Source organism: Oreochromis aureus, linkage group 3 (assembly GCF_013358895.1).
Source record: "Oreochromis aureus strain Israel breed Guangdong linkage group 3, ZZ_aureus, whole genome shotgun sequence".
Lineage (NCBI taxonomy): Eukaryota > Metazoa > Chordata > Actinopteri > Cichliformes > Cichlidae > Oreochromis > Oreochromis aureus.
The window spans coordinates 109180463-109186705 of NC_052944.1; the positions used below are offsets into that span (position 1 = coordinate 109180463).

At 40.3% G+C, this 6243-nt stretch overlaps 1 long non-coding RNA gene across 1 annotated transcript; it reads left to right on the forward strand.

Moving 5' to 3' along the window:
• Positions 1-2605: 2605 nt before the first annotated feature.
• LOC120438802 lies at positions 2606-4888 on the forward strand. Its single transcript, XR_005612159.1, has 3 exons — positions 2606-3206; positions 3760-3822; positions 3946-4888. It is a non-coding gene; the product is annotated as an uncharacterized LOC120438802 (long non-coding RNA).
• Positions 4889-6243: the final 1355 nt, after the last annotated feature.

A 6243-nucleotide genomic window follows, 5' to 3' on the forward strand; every position in this document is an offset into this window, starting at 1 on the left:
TGTGGCGGTTCTCAGAGGTAGCTCGTGTGAGCCAGCAGTGACATCTGCAGTAGCCTTAAAATGCTGATTATTTATTCTCCTGCTAGGTAAGAATTGGTGTTTTATACGTACATTGTTTCTTTCTATATGTTATCGTTTGATTATGTTATGATGTGTGGTTAATGATGATTATTAGTGTGCTAATCGTGAATAAGCTAGTAAGCTTGAAAATTAGCAGCCATGTTAAGCGGACTTCGGTGATCAAGTTCGTGTGTGACTGTTTGGAATATGGCTGGCACTACTTTTAAGAAGCAAGCTAAAGGGATGTGTTTTAAAAAGGTGCAAGGACCTAACTCAGTGAGTGAGTGTGTTCAGTAAGTTGTCTTTCATGTTGTGCATTTGAACTAGCAGACTGTACTGTTGTTGTTTAGGGGCTATGAGCACACATGGGCTGTGTCCCAATCCAGCGACCGCACGTACACAAAGTAACACAAAGTACCAGAAGTGCGGAAGTGAGAGGCTTGTGAAACGGGACGGTCTAGCCATCGTCACGCTGCTCAGGTTGCCTAGCAACCATGATACTAACCGCGACAAACGTGTCATACAGCTTTGTGTGACAGAAATGAAGGAGAAAAATGTTTTGTTGGTCATTCATTTTTGTCATGACATCACTTTGAGTATCTGAGGCTGAGACCACGTGACTGTAAAACATGATAGTTGTTCTTCATTTCTGTACTGAACAGTCATTTTACGATTAGTTAGGAAATAACAATTAGCTCATGTTGTTCATGAGACTAAAATCATTTAACTTTGGTAATGTAAATATAATATGTCCAATGTTATATAGAGAAGGAGGATTTAGTGTTTGTGTTATTACGAGTGCTAAACAAGAAGAGTTCCAGATGGTGCAGTGGACACATGTGTGACTCCTGTTATTAAAGCATCTTTCTTTCAGCTTAACGAGTGAACCGTCAGCTCGTTCAAACGTTAAAGTCCGTTTGGCTCGACACCACCGAACAGAGGCAGCAATATAACATAGCTAACATTAACAGTGCAGTGAATCCTGCTTGTGCCGTCATATTCAGGACTGCAAACCGAGCAGCATCACTGACTTTCAGCTTGTTGTGTTTGTGGATGTATGACTGACTTTAATTATCCATAAAATCATCACATTCTCTGTAAGGTTAAGGTCGACTATTGTATTATTATATTTTAAAGGCTTTAAAACCAAGTAAACGCTGAAAGTACAAACATTGCTAATGTCACATAACTTTGCCGACATGTGGCCAACAGTAATGTTTTAATATTCTTCATTATTAAACATTCGCACATGAATAAGTGTGAAAGTTTACTCATCGGCCGCTCCGCTTCAGCTCTCTACCGTATTTTTCGGCATAATTATCCACACCCAGCACTGCACTATGAATTGTGGGATATATGGGACCACGGAGTGTAAAGCAGATGTGAGAGAGGCTGTGATGAAGTCCTGGAGTTTTTAAGGACGTACGTGCTGCAGTCCAGAATATGAATATGTTGGACACAGGTGGGAAAGTGCTGTCACACCCTGAATAAACTGTGCTCTGTTCTTTGGTAAGCTGACATATTTGTTACATAATCATATGGTTTATCAGAGGGGAAGTTTTAGAATACTGGAGTCCAAGGTTAGGTGCAATAATATTCAACCGTAATATTAGTTTATAACTAGGTCTTGTCAGTTAGCCAGTGTTGTGTCAAAAAGTCATGTCTGCCATAAACTAATTCCCAGTATTTGTCAAAAACCAGTTGATCATATTTAAACTGCTATAGACAACTTTTTATGTATCCCTCATGAGTGATATTGAGTCATCTTGTGCCACAAACAACATTCCTGTCACAAGGTAGAAGCTGCAACCATGTTTTGGCAGTGATTTTTACTTCTTATTCTTTCATTTGACATTAAAATGACTTTTTTAAAGAGCAGAAAGTGCAACTAATATAATAATAGTTCTCTAAACATATTTAAAGTGTCCCAAAAGGACTGGGTTGGTTTTAATATAACACAGAGTTATAAATATACTTGAAAAAATGGGTTGTTATTAAGTTTGATATATCCCCTTTTGTAAATCATGCTCACTGAAGTCTGTTTATCAATATAAGTAAAGACACTGGAAATCAGTTTTTGTCAGACGATGACTTTTTGTCACAACACTGGAGGTGAAGCAGGTATGATCCTTCATATCTACAGTGTGAAGGTGCAGACATAAGTTCAGACATCCCTGGATGTTTAAGAGTTTACAATTTCTCTGGTTCATTAGCTTTAGTCAGTTAGTCACTAATTACTCAAGATTAGTTCCCAAGTCCTCCTGAATTCAAAGAAATATTCAGGGGACTCGGCGCTGTGCTTTCCCACAGGTGAACTCAGGTGAAATGAAAGAAGTAGTGGATGCCCTCCTCCTCTGGTACAATGATAACTCAGAAAAGCTCCTTGGAGTAAGGAGATCAGGCTCAGAAGTGGTTCTAAGAATGTATATGTGTATTTATAAATGACATCCTTAAGTAATGCTTAAATAATGAGGAGATAAAGCAGTGACCAGTGACACGTTTAACAATGTGTCATTGTGTCATTCTATGTTTGTTTATGAGAACAAGATCCTTGTTTTCTATCAAGTAACCTAAAAAATGACTGAGTGCACCTTTAAAAATACTAACTGAAATAAACCAAGATAACCCAGCAGTCCATAATGTGTGCACTATGTCACTAAAGTTATTGTCACTGCAAATGTAAAAGTAGACATAAATGAACCAAAGAGGAAGTGACATGACTTTGAGGACAGATGTGATCAGGTGGAAAGTGCAGGAAGCTGACTGATGTCCATCTGTGGCTGCATTAAATGTTGGCCTGTCCTGTATCAGCCATTCAGGATTTTCTTTGATGAACATTTAGCTCTTATGGCATGAACTTGCTCAGTGCATTATTGTTGGCTTTTCTACAGTCTGATATTTGTTTACTAATTGATCGATACAGTGCATTAAATAAGTGCATAAATAAGATGTTAAAAACCTCATCATCATATCAAACATGATAGATTTGTTTGGCACATGCTGACTGCTTTCTAATTAGAACAGAACAGGAGGCGAGAGCAGAGAACAAGAGTGCAGCCGTTTGGTGGAAGGTGAAGAAGAGGTGAGCATCCAAAAGACGAGCAAGAGGACAGTTTCATAGGAGACATCACGGCACAATAAAAGCTGTAAGAGCAGAGATTCATTCATATTTTTACTATTTTTCCTTTTAGTCCCGCTGCGTACAATAAATCAAATATAAAGAACAAACAAGAAGAACTCAAATTGCATTGTTGTTCAGTATAATTCTGTGACTTCAACCTTTAGCTAACGTGTAACGTTTGACATTTCATATAAATGTGACTATAACATACAGTCAATAATATTAGAAAGGTGCTGTTACTGAGTGAAACTTCCAAAGTCTGGATTTAACCCCAGTGTTTTAAGATCCCAGCAGCGCTCGTATTTATGGCCACATTGTTCAGAGAGACGAGCTTTCTGGGTGCTGACTCAGAGGGACCACTTTAGTTCATTGAAACTTTAATGCCAGTTTAGTTTCAGACATTAAACTGGACACGTTTTGAATCTAATTGATAATAACAGAGCGATGCAACAGTGTTAGTGTGACGCCCTGCATATTTGAAGGATTATGATAAACCTCCGTTCTTACTGAATCTCTAACATTGATCTGCCTACATCATTTTTAAACAGTTTGTGTTGTTGTTGTGTTACTGTGCACAGAGAAACTCACCTGATGTAGTGGTAAGGCCATGTTCACCACTAGATGGAGACAACCTGGCACAGGTATTTTCTCTACATATTTTGTTTACATAGAAAGCAAAAGAAAAAATGTCTTGAGGTCTTTGCAGTGTTTTGTGCTTTTCAGATACTATTAAATTCGGCTCTTTTGAATTTCTTTGGCCACAGAGAAAGACTGGACTCAAAAAATGATCTTTATTTTTACATTTGTGGAAATGGAGACCCGCCACACGAACACACAAGCTCAGCTCTGAATTCTTTGCCAGCTGCATATATATTTCTGCACTGCGTCACACCGACACACAGTTTACTTTTTGTCTGGTTTCCTGTATTTTATACGCCTGTGCAGCTCTGCACTAAACCTTCCTGTTCTCTGCAGCAGCATGCAGTTTCCTGTCAGTACTCTGTGACATTGTGCTCAAACTGGTGTTCTCCCAGTCTGGCCTCATTAAAACAAAATAAACAGAAAATAAGCATTAAGAATATATATTTATTTCCTAACAATACACATGGAAACTTCACACAGACAAACACACACACAAAACAACAAAATGCTCGTCTCATTTTGAGAATTTCACCACTTTTACTTTTCATGGAAAATAACTTGTTACATGACATCATTTAAAATAAGTTTGTCAGTGAGTGGCTGCCACATAAGTATAAATCTAAATCACACATGTGGGTAGGGCTGCACAGTCAGTAAAAGTCTCCAAGGCTCTGCAGAGCTCCAAACCTCCTCTGCCACAAACAGAAGCATCAAAAATGTGCGCTGGGAGCTTCATGGAAGGATTTCTACAGCCAAGCAAATCTATATGTGTGTGGCCAAGAAGCTCAGTCCATGTAGGGTATCTCAGCACAGTTTGTGTCAGTCAGGTCAGCTAGTGGGAGGGCAGAGAGGGCAGCCTTTACAGTATTTTATTGTAGAGTGACAGGAACTGCCTATGAGCTTCTAATCAGGCAGAAGTGTTGACAGAAAACATATCAAAGGAAATACATTGATCAAAAGAAGATAAATATTTATGTGGTGTTCTATTTTCCTGAGAGCTGATTGGCTGTGATGACTCCTTCAAGTACTACATGAAACTTTGTCCTGCTAGTTAAGCCTGCTGTCTGTTCTCAGGCCTCCTCCTGTTTCACTGGCATATATCCATCACCAGAGGGCTCCACTGACCTGCCTGCTGACATCAGAGCACACCCCTGTGTCATGTGACCTGTCCCAAGCAAGTTCAAAGGCAGCTGTGGTAGAGAGAGCAGGGAGTTTAGTAGAGCACTGGAAGGATGAGGTGGAAACGGTAGATTCAGTGGACGTGGCGTCCTCCATCTGTCTCCATGCTCTCTTTACTGGCCTCTAAAATCACTTCTAAAAACTTCTCCTGTAGCTGCTTTTGTTTAAATGTTTAGCATTTAGAATTCAACTTTACTGTCATACATGTCTAAATACAGGGTTACAAAATACAGTTTGCATCTAATCAGTAAGAGCAATAAGAGCAGATTATATACAGTAAGTTCAGTAGAGAGCAACATGTACTGGTCTGTACAGATAAGGGTAGTATAAGTGGTGAAATAGTCATGAACAGAGAGACCAAACATACAGCTGAACAAATGTATAGCATACAGATGTTTTATATTGCTGTACAGATAGGCAGATTTACAGGTGTGCTATGAACAAATATACAGATGTGCTACATATATACAGATGTATCAGTGTGAGGTAAACAGATCTACAGAGCTATGAATATATCTAGAGCAGTGGAAGTGTAGCTCTCTGAACAGACTAGTGACCAGTGTAGGCACTATAACAGAGACTCTGTCAGTGTCCTAAAACTACAGCAGTAACCAGTGTGAGCATGTGGTGAATGTTGATAATGATCATGGTCACTGGGAGGAGGAGTGTAGAAGGGTTCAGTGAGTGTGGATGGAAAGGTTCAGCAGGAGGCTGAGTTCAGCTGTGAGGAAGAAGCTGCTCCTAAACCTGCTGGTTTTAGTCTGAAGGCTCCTGTAGCGCCTCCTGGAGGGGATGAGGAGCTGGAGGAGTTTCTTGGCAGGATGAGAGGAGTCCCTGAGAATGATGCATACTCGGCATAGACATCTCTTCTTGTGGACATCCTCAGTGGCAGGAAGTGGAGTCCCTGTGATGTGTTGGGCGGTTTTCACCACCTGCTGCAGTGCCTTGTGGTCAGCAACAGAGCAGTTCCCACACCAGACTGTGACACAGTTGTTCAGGATGCTCTCTATCATACAGTGGTGGAAGTTACCCAGTATGTCAGCAGACAGGTGGTTCTTCTTCAGTGTCCTCAAGAAAGAGAGGAGCTGATGGGCCTTCTTGACCAGGATGGAGCTGTCAGTTGACCAGGACATATTCTCAGAGATGTGGATCACCAAGAACTTGAAGCTGGAGACCCGTTCAACAGCTGTGCCATTTATGTAGATGGGGACATGGGTGTCTGTCTCCTCTCTCCTGAAGTC